We start from the raw sequence: 19,081 nt of genomic DNA, 5'->3' as shown, positions 1-19,081 counted from the left end.
GATATTTTCCCTAGGATATTTGCTGCAAAACTAATGACCATACACATTTGTAAGACTGCAACCATTGTGCTTAGTACATCTAGATATTGGCTGAACAATAATGTTTCCATCCATTGATCAGTGAAAACTCAGAGCTGGTCCTAGAAAGTATGGAAAGTCTCTCCAAGTGGATCAGGGGACAAGTAATTCCTGTCCTGAGTCCCCTAACAAATCAGATTTCCATGAACTACTACTACTAAAACTTTCTTCTGCATCACTACATGGCATTCAGATATATTCTTCACCTAGACAGTTTCAGTATAATGTATTCAGCGGAAGGAAGTCTGTGCCTATTAGAGATACCTTAAGAGAAAATATTAGCTGTGGGATACACTTAGAAACTCCCTTTTTTCTTATTTTGAAAATCTCTTCTTTCTCAGGTTCTTTTCTAAATAAACATTATGTTTTAAGAAGATGTTACATCAGTCTTTTGCACTATTTGTTCCTGGAAGAAAGGTGCAGATAATAAAGACAAATCAGGTCATATGGGCTAACTGGTCCTGATCTCAATGTACAACCTTGAGCAAAGAGAATGGACTAAAAACAGAGTTATTCCAGGGACTCCGATATACTCCACCATGACAATATCAGAGCTCATAAATCTGAAAGTGTGAGAATTTACATAGCCGCACTGAACCTTAGTGCACAAGTATGAATTTCAGAAGTAAAGGTTTATCTAAATCTGAAGCTTTTAATATGTGACTTGTGTTATATCGGTGTGTATGTTCTGCAAATCAGTCTTTCATTCACAAGTTCATCTGTACAATCAAAGCATGGGAAGAAGTCATGTACTTGTAAATTCAAATCCCATTGTAAGCATGACAAATCTCATGATTAATTCCTCAGTTCCACTGTATCCATGTATGAGATAACCCTACTTCAGAGGGTTCCTGGATTGAATTCATTACAGGCACCTGTGAGCATGCCCCTTACAAAAATAAAACCATGTAGTATCTGTTTAAAGTTCTGTTCCTCAGTGGGTCAGAAAATGTCCTCTGCACCTTATACTACTTACCTGAAACTGAAAGATACAAAAATTGTTGAGATTCTATTCAAAAATTCCATCATGAAGAATTAGAATTTAACTTTTTAGCGCTATATTAAAATATATTAAAATTCAATTCTTATAGGGTATTTTATGTACTAGGTAAAAGTTTAGTGTTTAGGAAAATGCTGTGCAGAGCCAAGCTCTCCACAGTCAGATTTTTAATATTTGAGATATATCCCATTTCAAAACACTGATGTAGTATACCATACCAACACAAGTTGAAATAAAAAACAGGTATATATTACATAGCAAGTAATTATCTTTCTAAAAATGATGAGCAAGAACAGGGACAACTTTGCTCTTGATAGAATGAAAAGATGAAATGTCATATAACACTTTCTTCTAAACTGAAAGGTTAACATTTATTGCACAGGGAATATAAAAGGAAGGGCATCTTCTTTGCAAACAGCCTGCCACAAGCAATCCTACTGAGCCATGTGGGTAAAACATTTTCAGACTTTTTAGGGAAACTGATGATGGCTTTACTCCAGTGCATCTCATTTCTGTGAATAGTTAAGTAAAAGATAGCACTTATTGAGTCAAAATGTTATGTTTCCAGAACCTATAATTTCAAAAGAACTTAGAATAAAAGTATCCTCAAGAATGAATGTGTGTGTCTGTAGAAGTTCTCAAAGAAAATTCTGGTCTAGACCTTTTTTTAAAAAAAAAATCACTTGAGGAAAAAAAGATGTGATAATATGTTGTTTTAAATCAGTTCAGCTATTATGACTTTTTTCCTTGGAGCTGAGGAGAAAGTTGTTGCACAGGGACTTTGTTCGCAGTTTCCTTTAACAGCTAGTCTCCCTGGTCTGACTACATTTCCTTACCTGTGTAAGTACAAAGTGGCCACCATTCTGGAGATGGTACAACATCTAATATTTGTGGTATTTTTACATCTATATATCTTTAAAATGTTTATTTGAATTGTCTTAAAGTCAAGAAGCTGCTTGTATCAATACTGTTAAGCAGAAAACATAGCAGTGGTTCTAAGGCAGAAATTTCCTTCTGTTTCCTAGAAAAGATATATCTTTTAAAAGTTACAAAACTAAGCTTTTGCCATGTCTTGCAGTCATTTTACACTTGGAAAAACAGAGGGTATATATCAAGCTTTCTGCATGATCTCCAATCTTTTATTGTGGATGTAATAACTGTGCAAGTGTAGTATGTAGTATGAGGGATACTAGGCTTTCTGCCCTTGTATCTGACCCTCACTCTGCTCAGTGTTCACTTGACTCACCACGGATTTGGACAAATAGCATCTAATATTTCAATCTTGTGGTTTCACTGGTACTTTCAAAGGTAACATGTTACCAACTCTTGTTTGAGTTTTTGAAAGCTTTTTATTCTGTTCAGTTTTGTTAAATAGAGAATAAAGTAATTTTTATATTTCAGATTGTTGAAACATAACTTCTAGAGGACTCACATGCTGATTCTAGACTGAAGTACTGATTCAGATCTGTTGTGCCTTAAAGTGCATCTGTCAGCCCAGAAATTTTCAGACAAGAGGTAAAGCTATGATTTCTCTAGCTTCCACTACTGCAAAGTCAAATGGATTATTTAAGTAACAACATTGATGGTGACATACAGCACAAGAGAGTCCAATACGTCTCTCAAGTTAGGGCAAAAAAGCTTGCAGAGGAGAATTTGCCTATTCATAAGCGTGAGTGAATAAGCATGAGTAAATCCAAAGTACTGCAGTATTGACTTGCATCTTAAGCATCCAGGGTCCCTATGTGAAATGCTGCGTGTAACACATTAAAAATTAAGGCCACTGCTGCTAGATATAGTTTCTCTAATGCTCTTCAAAAGATTCTATGATAAGCAAGACCTTTTGTTTTGCATGTATATGTATGTGTGTGTGCAGGGGAGGGTAAGAGAGCTGCATGGATAACATTGTAGTAATTGTCTCATTTTTCAAAACATTTTCAGATGAAAGCATTGGCACTACAACCCGTTTTTCCACATATTATGCAGCCTCCTTTCAAACAGTGCAGACAGCTATTACTTTGCTTGCTAAGCCTGACAGGAGCAAAGGACAGATATTTCCATCAATAGCTTTGAATAGAAGTTATTTGTCCGATACCATTACTCCCTTCTCGGATTATGATTTTATGAAATATTTATGAAATAGTTTACTTCATGGAATTTCCTTGTTCTCTTCTGCTAAAAGAAATCTACTCAGTCAGCCCCCCAGCAACAAGTTAGAAGACTTGTCATTTGCAACCTTTCTTACTGAGCACCCATCCACACCACAAGACTAGGCTGTGCCCATACTGTGACTATATGTACGGGTGTGTATATCTTTTTGTGTTAAAAAGATTTTGCTGCCTGACTGTTCAGAAGTGAAAGCAGACCATGAGGTAAGACAGTAACTCAAAATCACAGTTACAGATTATTAGTCTCTTGGCAACTGAGCGAAAAGATGAGCCAATTCTGTGAAGATAAATATGCACCCAAGCTGAGTATATAGCAATTTCAATTGCTCTGTTGTCCCTTGAATAATTTAACTGAGCAGAATGATATCAAATAAATGGAAAAAAAAATCCCTCAATCTGAGGATGTTTCACTTTGATCAAGTGTGAGGAAACAAAGACAATAGGAAGAGTCAGAGTTTTATCTAAAATGATTGGAATTAGACCTAGTGCCATTCAAGGCCACTATCTGTGAAAATAAACAACATCATTTAAACTTTGACAAAGCAAAAATTCTCAGTCTTGGGAAAGTTTAGTTTTAATATTAAAACTTTAAAGTGTGAGTTTTCCTACATGAAATGTGTCACTTGATTAAAAGAAATATAACACAGCCAAAAAAAGATTTCAGAACTGGTATATTAGTAGAATAGAGAATTTTTACTGCAAGGGGGAAAAATATCAGTTCATATTTGCTAGTAATGTTTCTTCCTTCGAAACAAAACCTAGTAACATCTTATAGTACACTGGTTTCTCAAATTGCCAGGTGGAAATTCAGGAGTATTGGACTGGCCACTTAATTTTGGTTTTATCCTTTCAGAATCATTGCAATTAACTCCATATTTCCTAAATTCATTTCAAATTCTTATATTAAAAATATTGCTGCATTTTAAGTGAAATATTTTTCTCAGATATTCAATGCTATAATTTCTTATTACTATACAAGCTCTGTAATTTTACATGTTTTCTGCACAAAAATTTTACATGTGTTTTCTCTGTACAGAAGCAGGTTCTGCAGTATCTAAACTCTCTCTTCCACGTAGGTGCTTAAAACCCACAAGACAGTGAATTATCTAGTCTCTACATTTTCTGTTTTGTTATTTTTGTATTGCTGTGACGAAAATGTTGAAACCAGTGTTCTGTATTTAGCATGCAACTGTATTCCTAGAGAAAAATCACTCTTGCATCACTATCAGGGTATTTCTGTGGAGGTCAAGGACTACAGTTATCTAGTGGAGACATTTGCCAATGCTGACAGGTTCAGCTGAACTGTTGCCAGTCTTCATGTATATTATGTGGTGTTGAAGAACAGAGAACATTCTGAACTAACACTTCCAGATCATTAAAAAAAAAAAAAAAAAAAAAAAAAGAAAGAAAGAAAGAAAAGAAAAGAAAGAAAAAGAAAAAGAAAGAAAAGGAAAAAGAAAAAAGAAGAAGAAACAAACCACTTGTTCTCTGAATTACTTAACAAAGACAAAGAATTAGTAAAGTACCGAAACATGTAACTTTACACAATTTTGCTGCTTGATTCTTCAGAAGAAAAAGCAAAACATAAAGTAAGACATAAACTCAAAATCATGGTTACAAATTGTTACCCTCTTGGCACCTTTAGTCTCTTGGCACTTCATTCTCCCAAAACTCAACACCCACTCTGAAATCTTACTAACATTGTATTAAAGGAGGTGGGAGTTTTTAACATAAATATCTTACCACAAGATTCACAGTGAGCAGAACGGCCTTGTTCCAGATTCTTTTATTTTTGCTTATTAAGTAAGTATCTAGTAAAATCCTGGCATGAAGATCTCCAATACAAAAAGAACATACAAAATTGTTACTGAGTTCAGTGATAGGGGGAAAAAAAAGCAGGAACTTAATAACAAATAGTATTCAAGCACAGATTGTTTTGTAATAGTTAAACAGACTTGCAAGACAGCAACCTCTGACAAATATACAAATTATTAACAAAAAATACCATTCTGTAAAACTTGAAATTGTTGTCCCATCTTGTAAAAGTTAAAATAAGATTCTGCTCTCTATCATCCAAGTATCATTTTGAATTTTTCAATAAATTTTCCAGCTCCATTTAAAGAAGTTTAAAATACACGGTGTGATTAGCCTAAGGAGTATCAATTATTTCACAAGAAGTCTAAGGGCTTGCCAACATGAGGGAGTTAGAATGTGCTAGTTCACAGTGTGAATTTACTGTACTTGCACCTCACTGAAGACAACCTTAATTTGCATGAAGAATACGGCTAAGAAGAAGGAGCCTAATGCAGTGGGGAGCTAGAATAAAACATCCTTTTGGAGTACAACAATAAAGAGCTCACGTAGAACAGCTAGACCACTATAAATTCATGCTTAAGCCTACTGCCCAGTAACTGTTTAGCAGAGCACCTGTATTAAACGGTAGCTGCCAAAGCCGTGAGTCATACCTTTTTCATTCTGTTTACTTCTCTTTCCAAATAGTGGTGGCTTACTAGTATTTTTTTTCCTCTTACCAAAAAATCATCATTTTAAATGTGATAATAAAAATTATTCTCCCATATTTTGAGAATGTGTATAGTTCTGCACCCAGTCCCTATTTTGTCTTGACTCCCTTTTTAATCACCTCTAAAAGTCTAGTCTGTATACAAAGCTTAATTAAGCATTTTGCAAAGATGTTCAAGATGTTTCTAAATGAACCAAGAGCATGATAGCATTGAGGCAATATTCTCTACAAGTTAATTAGCCCTGCTAAGCTGATAAATTAAAATTCTGCTAACACAACCGTACTGCTTCTGAGACCTACGGTAGTGTTCTGTGCCACAGAAATTTATTGGCTCATTACGAGCTTGCTCTGAAGTCTCAGCACGGTGCTGTGTAACACAGCATAGGCATCTTCTGAGTGTCTACCACATAGCAGGGTAGCTAAAATGCAGTAAGGAAATACTGGAGAATCCCATGACTTTTTCCCATTAGCTTTCACCCTAGCACGACAGTAGGAAAATGATGTAAAGAAGTTCAACTTCATTTTTTCTTTATTTTCAATTTCTTTAGTAAGTACAGCTTCAGCAGAAGGGACTGTCACCACGGTTTTGCCATTAAATTCAGCAGAGATGAGATAGAATCTGTTTCTGTGACCATCCCTCTCTCTCCAGAACCACTTCTTTCAACAAATCTCCTTACATACTGCTACTCAGTGCGAGGAAGACTGCTGCACTCCTTATGTCTTTCTGTATGTAAACATGTCAAAAATTTATGAGTAGCTTATAGCCACAGGCTGTAGTATTTTTCTGTAGAGTTGAAAGCTAATATATACATGCTTATATTGCTCATCCAGGAACTTCCCCTAAGTTTGCGTTGACGGCTCCATTGAATCTTTGCTCTCTCATTGCATCTAGCAACTATTCTACCACATATACTTAAGACATATCATTTGGAAAATGTCTATAGAGAAGTCACATAAGCAACAGCAAAATAAGAATTAATATTATAGTTAATACCAGATTTATTCTCTTCTAGAACGCACTTACTTAAAGGAAAAATATCCCTTTTTTTTCTTCCTCATGAAATTAACATGAAGAAAGAAAAAATGAAAAATTAGTAAACAATTTACTGGACACTGGTTCTTCAGAAGTTAAGGCACCAATGACTTTCTAAAGGCCCGCAACAGTAGACTTTAAAAAAACTATGATTATTTGATTTTTTAAATCTAGAAAAGTCTATTTTAGTTAAGAGTCTAGTATCCTCAGTAAGACACAGCAACTAACACAGTCAGGTCTTGGAACAGAGCTCTTAATTTCTGCACAGCTTATAGCTAATAGTAGTTAATTACATGCACAATGAAAAATATCTGTATTACTTTTATTCTTAACTTTTCTGGTTTTTGTTTCTAGCTTCTAAATAAACTGTTTCTTTCTTTACTTTCTTAAATGAAGAGAATCATTTTCATATCTCCCCTATGGATTGTTACCAGATTATTCTATAATTCAAAACCGTATCTTTATTTTCAGACTCTTTCAGAAATCAGATTATGGATCACAAAACTAGAAAGAAATGTACTACTGTAAAATTTTACTACTGTAAAATTTTAGTCAAGAAATGTTGACTGTCTTTAAAGCTGAACTTACTAAACAAAGACAGAATAATGTTATAATTTACACAATAATTGTAATTTAATTATATTATATAATGATATGTTTACACATACACAATCTATAATACTACTAATAATTACCATTATTATTATTATTACCACCATTATTTTACTAATATAATGGCTAATTTAATCTGTGGTTCTCCCTATATATCTTTTTGGAAATAGATATCAATCATGGTGAAAGCACAGCTAACAGAGTCAGCATACAGACACAGCAGTTTGCACATCAGTTTGTGCAGGAGGAGCACTATTACTTGCAAGAGGACATCTTTCTTTTTCCAGCCCTAATAGTGCTGACTTTCACAAGCATGGTTATAACTCGCTGCAAAGCATATTTGCCTGAAGCTGCTGGAATTGCCACATTAGCTGTGTTGGAAGCATCAACCCAGACAGAGCCTTTGACAGCATATGCTGCCCTACAGGTCTCAGGCTGCAGGGAGTGTTTGCAGACTCTCCAGAAGCCCTGGACTGATGGTTCACCCTTCTGCAAGAGGTATGCTGTTGTTGATGATTTGTGTCATCAAGTCAGGGAATTATGGGATGAGGTCAGGAGACTGCGAAGCATCCGAGAAAGTGAGCAGGAGATAGACAGGGTGTTCTTGGAGACCATACTGCTCCTGGAATCCCAATCCCCTGCAGCAGGGGAGTTGCTGGAAGGCTCTGTGCAGAGTGAAATAGTACAGCATAGTACTGTAGAAGAAGGCTGGGAGCTAGTTGCTTCTCGTAGAAGAAGAAGAAGAAGAAGAAGAAGAAGAAGAAGAAGAAGAAGAAGAAAGGCCCCTAATCCTCCTGTAGACTTGGACTTACAGTTGAAGAACTGGTTTAATACCCTCCAGGATGAGGAGGACCCGGGCCTGACTTCAAGGGAAGAAACAGGGCCATCAGACCCTGTGCCTTGCATGACTCCTCAGAAGAGGTGAGGAGTGGTTGTAGTGGGTGACTCCAGGCTGAGGGGGATAGAGATGCCTATCTGCCGACCTGACCCCTCCTCTAGAGAGGTTTGCTGCCTGCTGGGGGCAAGGATATGAGATGTGACTGAAAGGCAGCCAAGACTTGTCCACTCATCAGACCCTCTGCTGCTCTTTCATGTGGGTGCTAATGATACAGAGAGCAAGCTGGAAACAACCAAACAAGGCATGGGAGCCCAGCTGGTCTTCCCCTCTCTCCTGCTGATGATGGGGAGGGATAGGAGGAGGAAGAGACAAATTTTCCAAATCAACAACTGGCTACACTGGTGGTGTTGGTGACAGGGTTTGGTTTCTACAGCCATGAGATGTTCTTTAAAGATCAGCAACTGGTGGGGATAGCTGGGAACTACCTCACTAAGAGGGGCACGCGCGTCTTTGCCAACAAGTTGTCCAGCCTGGTAAAGAGGGCTTTAAACCAGGTAGGAAGGGGGAAGGGGAGAGTCATAGAGAGAGTGTAGTCAATAAAACACAATTCAGGTTAGGGGGGCCCTCCAACGGGTGCATGCAACTGGGGATGTACACGAGGGACATGGCTATGGGGGACCCCCTACACCCTTCATGGGAAACCTGCAGGCATGACTACCTTTCTGAAATGCCTGTACACCAATGCACGCAGCATGGGAAATAAACAGGAGAAGCTGGAGGTCTGTGTGCGGTCACAGGGCCATGATATCATTGCAATGACGGAGACATGGTGGGATAGCTCACATGACTGGAAGGTTGTCATGGATGGCTACGTGCTTTTTAGGAAAGACAGGCCAGGAAGGCAAGATGGTAGAGTTGCTCTTTATGTGAGAGAGCAACTGGAATGCATCGAGTTCTGCCTAAGGGTGGAGGAAGAGGCGGCAGTTGAGACCTTATGGGCGAAGATCAAAGGGCAGGCTAACATGGGGGACACTGTTGTGGGTGTCTACCACAGGCCACCTGACTGGACAGACAAAGTCGATGAGGCCTTCTACAGACAGCTGGAAGTAGCCTCGCATTCACAGGCCCTGGTTCTCATGGGGAACTTTAACCACCCTGACGTCTGCTGGAGGGACTACACAGCAAGGCACAAGCAGTCCAGGAGGCTCCTGCAATGCATCGATGATAACTTCTTGACACAGGTAGTGGAGGAGCCTGCAAGGAAGGGTGTCCTGCTGAACTAACCTAAAAGAAGGACTGGTTGGACATGTGAAGGTTGGGGGCAGCCTTGGCTGCAGTGACCATGAGATGGATCCTGCAGGAAAGAAGTAAGGCAACAAGCAGGGTTGCAACCCTAGACTTCAGGAGAACGGACTTTGGGCTCTTCAGGGAACTACTTGGAGGAATCTCATGGGTTAAGTCTCTAGAAGGAAGGGGGTCCAGGAGAGCTGGCTAGTATTCAAGCATCCCTTCCTCCAAGCTCGAGCAGTACATTCCAAAGAGAAAGAAGTCCGGCAAAGGGGGCAGAAGACCTGCATGGATGAACTAGGAGCTCCGGACAAAAAAACAGAAGAGGAAAGTACACAGAATGTGGACGAGGGGACCGACCACTTGGGAGGATTATAAGAATGCTGTCAGAGTATGCAGAGATGTGATAAGGAAGGCTAAGGCCCATTTGGAATTAAGTCTGGCAAGGGATGTCAAGGACAACAGGAAGGGCTTCTTCAAATATATCAGTAGAAAGAGAAGCTCTAGGGAAAATGTGGGCCTGCTACTGAATGGGGCAGGGGCCCTGGTGATGAAAGCTACAGAGAAGGCAGAATTACTGAATGCCTTCTTTGCTTCAGACTTCATTGCTAAGGGCAGCCATCAGGAAGCCCAGAGCCTGGAGAAAAGACGGAAAGTCTGGAGAAAGGAAGACTTTCCCTTGGTTGAGGAGGAAAGGATTAGAGATCTTCTGGGCAAGCTTGACATCAACAAATCCATGGGCCCAGATGCGATGCACCCACAGGTACTGAGGGAGCTAGTGGATGTTCTTGCCAAGCCGCTCTCCATCATCTTTGAAAGGTCCTGGAGAACTGGAGAGGTACCTGAGGACTGGAAGAAAGCCAATGTCACTCCAGTCTTCAAGGAGGGCAAGAAGGAGAACCAAGGCAACTATAGGCCGGTCAGCCTCACCTCCATCCCTGGAAAGGGCATGGAACAGCTCCTTCTGGATGTCATCTCCAGACATACGGAGGAGAAGAAGGTGATCAGGAGTAGCCAGCATGGATTCCCCAAGGGGAAATCCTGCTTCACCAATCTAAGAGCCTTCTCTGGTGGAATGACTGGATGGGTAGATGAGGGGAGAGCAATGGACGTTGTATGCCTTGACTTCAGCAAGGCTTTTGACACTGTCTCCCAGAACATCCTTCTACATAAGCTCAAGAAGTGTGGGTTAGACGAGCGGACGGTGAGGTGGATTGAACTGGCTGAAAGGCAGAGCTCAGAGAGTTGTCATCAGTGATGTGGAGTCCAGTTGGAGGCCTGTGGCTAGTGGCATCCCCCAGGGCTCAGTACTGGGTTCTGTCTTGTCCAACTTCTTTATCAACAACCTGCACAAAGGGACTGAGTGCCTCCAAGCTGGAAGGAGTGGCTGATACACCTGAGGGCTGTGCTGCCCTTCAGAGAGACCTGGACAGGCTGGACACTTGGGCAGAGAGGAACCTCATCAGTTTCCACAAGAGCAAGCGAAGAGTCCTACACTTAGGGAGGAATAACTCCATGCACCAGTACAAGTTGGGGGCTGAGCAGCTGGAAAGCAGCTCTGCAGAGAAGGACCTGGGAGTGCTGGCGGATGACAAGTTGACTCTGAGACAGCAAGGTGCCCTTGTGGCCAGGAAGGCCAATGGTATCCTGGGCTGCATTAGGAAGAGTGTTGCCAGCAGGTGGAGGGAGGTGATCCTGCCCCTCTACTCAGCCCTGGGAAGGCCTCATTTCGAGTACTGTGTCCAGTTCTGGGCTCCCCAGGACAACAGAGACATGGAGCTACTGGAGAGAGTCCAGTGTAGGGCTGCAAAGATGATTAGAGGGCAGGAGCATCTGCCCTATGAGGAACGACTGCAAGAGCAGGGCCTCTTCAGCCTGGGGAAGAGAAGACTGAGGGGGGATCTTATCAATGTGTAAAAGTACCTGAAGGGAGGGTGTCCAGGGGATGGGGACAAACTCTTTTCAGTTGTCCCATGTGACAGGACAGGAGGCAAGGGACACAAACTGAAGCATAGGAAGTTCTGCCTGAAGATAAGGGGGAATTTCTTCTCTGTGTGACAGAGAACTGGAACATGTTGCCCAGGAAGGCTATGGTGTCTGCTTCTCTGGAGATATTCAACACCTGCCTAGATGCCACTCTGTCTAACATGCTCTAGGTGACCCTGCCTGAGCGAGGGGGGGGGGGGTTGGACTAGATGATCTCCAGAGGTCCCTTCCAACCTTATTAATTTTGTGATTCTGTGATTCTGTAATTCATTAGATTCTATAGAAATCATTAACCATCACACGTACTATTTCCAACACCAAAATATTTAGTTTCTGTGTCAGAATTCTAGAAATGTAATGAAATACTTAATATTTATTTACATACCACTTTCTCAGGGAAATGAAGTTCTAAATACAATTTCATTCATTGAGCAGTTGAACAGAAATCAGTGGGAGAAAAATATGTAAAGTAGTACGTAAAGCATTTGCTCTTGCAGTCCTAATGAACTACAGAAAAAGCCGCTAATCTGAATGTTTTGGAGATGACTTGAACTACTTTTGCTCATCCTGAAACTCAAAAAATATTTTCTTCATATAACCAGACTACACCCCCCAAAAAAAATTAAATTACAGAATTACAAAAAAAAAAAAAAAAAAAAAAAAAAAAAAAAAAAGATTGCTTTCTGATGCATGTGTGCTTCATTACAGGGTCATACAACCCTATGAAAATGCTGCTTATTTTAATTATACCCTCTTACAAATTGAATAGAAAATCTAGGCAATAACTTAATATAATATATGTTTTTCAGCAAATGCCTGGCTGCAAGTTGTTGCAAAACATGAGGTAATAAAGATACTTTTTCTGGAAGAAAATGGTTTGAACTAGAGGAAGTTTTTATTCTTTTAGATATTAGGGCAATATCTAGAGGAAGAAAAGAAAAAAAAAGAGAACATAGTATATAGAAGAACTAAGAATGAAATACTGGTATCTTTGGAGATTTTGATTGTGACATAAGGATGAAATTAAACTTCGTATTTAGGAGGATGTTCTGTAGCACTGGGAGAGAAGATGTGCAAAAGCTTTGAATTTCAAAATTTCCATGTTCTATTGCTGTTCAGTTTATTGTTGTACAATGGGAGCCAGGTAAGCTAGGCAAGATCACTGGCAATGTCTTAAAAAAAATTACTATTCTTGTGGAGTTTTAGCAGTGATAAATACTTTTTAGTGACGTTTGTTCTAGAACTTTCATGCTCAAAATCTAAATTATTTAAATGGTTTTAGCCTTCATCAGATTTATGATATTCCTTTATCACTTTTGCAGTATTGTGTTTGACCACATAATGTTCTAGCCATATAAAACTGTGAACACAAGAAAGTACTAGTTTCATTTCTTCCTAAGCTGCCACTTAGATGTTCTCAGCTGGAGTTCTACCTCCTATGTTTAAGCACTTATGATGCCTTATGATGTCTAAATGCTTACGATGTCTTAACAAACTTTAATTTTCACTTTGCAGAGATATACATCTGGCTAAATTCTGAAAGGCCCTTGGTACTAAAAAAAAGTTAAGATATAACACAGAGCATATAAGTTTTGAAGAATGAAGTGTGCTAGACTCATAGAAAATACGTAGAGACATATTAATGTTATCATGATTGAGCCTCATAATAAAAGCAGTTAGGTTCTGTAATCACCTCAAAAATACAAAAACAGAATTTTATTTCATGACTAGAGAATACTGGGTTAGACTGACAAAAAGAGCTACATTGAGAAAGTTGTTTGTTTATTATTTGTTTGTTTACATAAACCTTTTTTTATAGTTTGGTTTATTTTAGGTGTTTGTAATTTGGATTTTTTTTGTAGTCTGGGTGTTTGAATGTCAGGAAAGGAGAATGTTGCAATAATAGTTTACAATGAGACTGTTCTTTTTCACTAGCATTAAGAAGCCTCTGTGGGTCACCTTCTGAAAATACAGAGATCATAGAGAGATCATAGAATGGTAAGGTTGGAAGGGACCTCTGGAGGTCATCTAGTCCAACCCTCAGCATAGCCCATACGGGGATTGAACCCGCGACCTTGGCATCAGCAGCGCAACCCTCTAACCATACTGGATTAGATGGATCTTTCATCTATCCCAGTAGTGTCTTTCCTAGGGTGAAATAGCTCACAACAATTGATGATCTAGGAGTTTTCTAATATCATAAGGCCAAGGGGTCCTGCACCTTCTGTAATTATGCAGTTCTCTTCTGCCAGCTCTTGCCATTGCCAGACTCTTCTTTGAATTGATTCAATTTACTAATCTGGCAACAAAATATTAATTTTTGCCATGCAACTTTTCTTCTAAATTAATATTAAGTAGAAAGAACTCATCTCCAGATCCAGAGTGTTAAGCTGGCATAAGGGAGGAATGGACCTATGAGGCTGGGAACAAGAGGGTGAAGGAGTCAAAACTCCCGTGGTCATTGGTAGCAATCCATTAGATCAGTTTAAACTATATTATGTAAGCAGTAATATGCTATTCACCTTTATGTTAATATTGTAACTGAACTACTGAAATACTGTATGCTTTTGGTTCCTTGTTAAAGACAATCACGCACATGTCCATGCGTGTGCATATATATGCATGCATAATGTATTCAGGAATCCTGAACTGTGGTGCATCAAGATATTTATCAACCTATAGTGTTTACTCTGATAAACTGACATGCTGATGTTTTATTAAAATAGCTTTTCACTTCTACACTTTAATTTCACATTTCTTCTACAGAAATTATTTAGTTTTGCTTTGTTTATATTTCAAAAAATATGAATATTTCATTGCAAAAACTTTGAACTGAAAGCACTAAGTGAAAATCCACATTAATTCTGAAGAAGTGAGCAATTCAAATGACATACATGGATGGTCAAGGAGCAGTGAGGGCTAGTTGTTCCTTAGGGGACTCAGTGCCGGTGGTGTCTGCACATTAAAGGGCACAGTCCCACAGGGTCCCGGCACAGCAGGCAGAGGTGGTCCTGGAGGGGGCTGGCCAGAGCCAGTAGGGGCTACAAATGCCCTCTGGACTCTGATAGTTATGTATGTCAAGGATGGATTTCTGATGATACTTTTGAAATAACAAGACTATTCTAGCAATTAGGTAATGTCATTGTTTCTCCTTCAAATAAACTTTTGTGTTAAGCTAACAATAGCAAATCTCTGCCATCACCATTCCTCTTATCACGTTGACACTGAAATTGCTTGGACATGTGTACTCATAGTGAAGAGAAAAACTGTACAAAATAGACAGTTGCAGCTGGAAATAAATCTCTTCCCACCCCCCTACCCAGAGCTGAATTTCTGTTCTAATAGAATTTCTGTGAAGTTTTATTTTTTGAAGCTATTCTGTGACATCATTACCAAAAGAAAACTGAAGAAAATATTCCACCAAAAGAGGGTAAATTTTTCAGGCAGACATTGAGTGTTAGAGTATATGACAGAAGAATACTATGAGTCATAGAGAGGTCTTCCAAGTCCCTAAGTCCAAAAGGCTAGGGGAGCAGTAATCTGCAGACATTTCATTGAAGGCTTGAGAAAATTGTACCAGAATATAGTGTTAACCTAATAGTGCATACGAGATCTGTGATTGAGTATAAACTGGCTGTAGATTTTGAATTCCTTGTGTACTGTCATTGGGATGCTCAATAACAGTCCAGTTTTGCAGTGACAGAATAACTCCACGCAGCAGTACAGGCTGGGGGCTGAGCAGCTGGAAAGCAGCTCTGCAGAGAAGGACCTAGGAGTGCTGGTGGATAACAAGTTGACCATGAGACAACAATGTGCCCTTGTGCTACTGGAGAGAGTCCAGCATAGGGCTGTGAAGATGATCAGAGGGCTGGAGCATCTGCCCTGTGAAGAACTGCTGTGAGAGCTGGGCCTGTTTAGCCTGGGGAAGAGAAGACTGGGAGGTGGGGATCTTATCAATGGGTATAAGTACCTGAAGGGAGGGTGTCAGGGGGACAGAGACAAACTCTTTTCAGTTGTCCCATGTGACAGGACAAGAGGCAATGGGCAGAAAGCCCATTGAAGCACAGGAAGTTCCGCCTGAACGTGAGGGGGAATTTTTTCCCTGTGAGAGTGACGGAGCACTGGCACAGGTTGCCCAGAGAGGCTGTGGAGTCTCCTTCTCTGGAGACATTCACAGCCCGCCTGGATGCCACCCTGCCTAACATGCTCTAGGTGACCCTGCTTGAGCGGGGGAGGTGGGACTAGATGATCTCCAGAGGTCCCTTCCAACCTTACTGATTCTTTGATTCTATAACCTACAGAGATCTACTGTTTATCCACAGTATTGCTTTGTATGTTTTCAGTATGAAATTTACCCCTATAGAAAGAACCAATAAGGGTTTTCTACAGTACTTCAATGATGAATGAACCTTATATGCTTCTCTGCAAAGTTTCCATTTGAAAAATGAAGAACAAAGTGAGATGAGTTGAAATTTTGAATAATTTTCTGGAACACAATAAAATCATCTAGTGTCAAAAACTAAAGTCATTGTTTTGCAAATGGTGTTGCTTGTGTACGTTTACAATTACTCTGTTAGGATAACATCTTTAAAAGTCAGTTTCAGCATAACTGCATCATTTCTAATGCAAGGAAATCTGTCAGCTGTAATTCAGACTATAGTTGGTAACAAAACTACTGTATGCTAAAGACATACATTTGTCAATTTTACTCTAGTCTGTGACCTAAATACCTGATTTATACCCTTTGTCAGGTGCATTAGATCTCATATCCTAATCTTTCATAGGCAAAGTGTGGAAGCAGATCATTCGGCTTTAAATGGAGTTTTAAGTGAGCACCATCTCTTAAAAACTGTTCCTATTACGCTTAAATGTCAATAAATAAAACTAACTGTAGTCTGTGGGTGTTTTATTATTATTACTATTATCATTATCATTATTATTATTATTATTAATTTTATGTTGGAGAATGCAGAATCTCCATGATTTTTTCAGGAGATTGAAGAAATAACATTTTTGAACAGTAGTATGGGGACTTTCTAGGATCTAGAGATCCATTACTGCCACGGCAAAAAGAATGTAACAGAGGCCTCTATGTTCCTCTTTCCCTTAGGCTGAAGTTATGTCAATAGACCATCGCTGTGACACTCTCTATTACTTTTGTCTCTCCTGGATTCCTGATCAAAGATGGAATTAATTCAGCTGTGCCCTGATTTTGGAGGGTTGTAGGCTGCCAATCATGCAGACAGAAAAGGCTGCAAGAAACTGCCCAATTTTTGTCAGGATGTCTGATTCCTAATTGACTTTGTTGAGCTTTGGAAATGTGGAGAGTCTTTCCCAGGTGACTGTGCCATCAGTGACCTTTAAGTTAGAAATAAAGCAGATCTGGATCCTGCCATGACTGGAAATAGAGTGCTGGAGGGAACAGTTCTCCCATGCTGGGTATCTGAAAGTGAACTCTTTCTTCTCTGAATAGTTTATTATCTGAACTAGTGATGTGTTGAGCTGACAAAAGTAACAATCAAACCAGACAATTTTAACCTAAGTAGTTAAAATGTGGCAAAGGCTCTAGCAAAGAAAATAAGATCCTCATGCCTCCTCAAGGATTTAAAGCTCTGATACCTGGTTTCTACAAGGGGAATCTTGCAAAGACATGGAGAATTAATGGAAAACAGGCAATTTTGTGTAAATGAAGATATCTAAATATTTGCTGAGAAAACACGTTTGTCTTTCTCCTTTCCTCATAAATTCTGAATCCTTTAAGGAATTGCAAAAAATGAAAAAAAAAGGAATTTTGATTCCTAACCTATTTTATAAGCTTATGATAAACATTTTTAGGGCAGTTTTCTAGATAGTTCCTGCGCTTGCATGCTAAATGCATGATACTAGGACTGTTGCAAGACCAGTTACACATGAATAATATTGCTTTTCTCTGAAAGTAATATGTGAAAAGTACAGTACAGGAAAACTGTAGCTTGTGATAAAAGAAGAAATTCAAGCAGTTAGATGCCAACAGTTTGTCATTTGATTTAACCTTCACACTACAGTTATTTTGTTTTTCATGTCTCAGTTGCTGTTTAAGTCATAATGACTGGCTAAAAGCTGTTTACGGGGGAGAGAAAAGCTAACCATTAAAATAGCATTTTGAGGAGTAGAAGGAGAGAGAAGCTGATGATCTGTGTTAGAATCTGCTGTTTGGAAGGAATCTTTCATGACACAAGAATTGTGGACATTTGCTGAATATTAATTTGTTTGGTGCCTAACCAGCTAACCAAAGCAATACCTTATTGCTGCTTTGGTTGAAGAAAAGTGAGGATTAATTATGCCTTTTCCTGAAATATACCTCTCCTGTTCCCTATCTCACCTAATCATCATATAAATTTTGGACTGCATATTTCTACATTTGAATATTGCATGAAACATAAAAACTAGGGATTATAGATTCTTTTCACTGGGAATTTGATTTACATAGCAGTTTTTCAGTGCTTCCCTCTTTTAGAGCTGTTGTTAATGTAAGAAATTAACAAAATGACTTCTGTTCACCCTTGGCAGTCCTGTTTGCCACAGTTGAATGGTATCTATGGGTTAGCAAGTAGATGTGGTTTAAGCACACACTTATTCAATGGCTCCATGAGCTTTTGGTAGAATTAATGATTCATTTTTCTAAAAAGGCATAAGTAGTTCTTTCTAAGCTGTTTTCACTATTGCAGATAAAATCCCATAAAAAATCCTTTCATATCTTGTCCTGTATTGATGCAAAGCACACAGTCTGCAGCAGTTTAAAAGTGTACCTCATTTTTCATCTCTTACAGTTACAGAAAAAACCTTTCAGATGTAAACTGGTGCCTCAGGGACCTTATGCTGTGAAGGAGCCCAGCAGCACAAGTCTTCACTGCAAACTTTCACAGAAATCAGGCTTCAAGAACAGAAGCAGTCCAAACTACACAGTGATGAAGCTGAGTAATATTCAGTGAAGCCAACATGAAGATGGCCTTGCCTGTTGGAAGACTCCGGGAATCTTCGGCTGTGAGACATAGTCTTCTGACACTCAAGGATATTTGAACTCCTGAGGTATAGCTCCTGCATTGCATTGTTTTAATTTTACTTTTTTTGCTGAGTTCATTTAAGCTCAAGAGGCTATGATGGTCTTAAGAACAAAGTCTCTTCAGGGAAAAGCAGATGGAGAACAGAAATGGCTACTCAAATGAGGAATCAATTCTATAATTGGTTTTAAAAACCTCCACAAATGTATTTTAGTTCACAGAATCATAGAATTAGAGAATGGTTGAGGCTGGAAGGGAATTCTGGAGAGCATCTTGTCCAGCCCTCTTGCTCAAGCAGGGTCACCAACAGCACATTTCCCAGGACCTTATCCCACTGGCTTTTAAGTATCTTCAGGGACTGAGACTCCACAACCTCAGCGTAACCTATTCTAGTGCTCAGGCACCCGCACAGTAAAGACGTTTTTCCTCATGTTCAGACAGAATTCCCTGCATTTCATTTTGCGCCCACTGCCTCTCATCCTATTGCTGGGCACCACTGAGAAGAGCCTGGCTACTCCTTC

This window comes from Rhea pennata, chromosome Z (genome assembly GCF_028389875.1).
Source record: "Rhea pennata isolate bPtePen1 chromosome Z, bPtePen1.pri, whole genome shotgun sequence".
In the NCBI taxonomy this organism is placed as follows: Eukaryota; Metazoa; Chordata; class Aves; order Rheiformes; family Rheidae; genus Rhea; species Rhea pennata.
The sequence above is the reverse complement of the archived record's forward strand: the minus strand, read 5'-3'. Positions refer to the sequence as shown.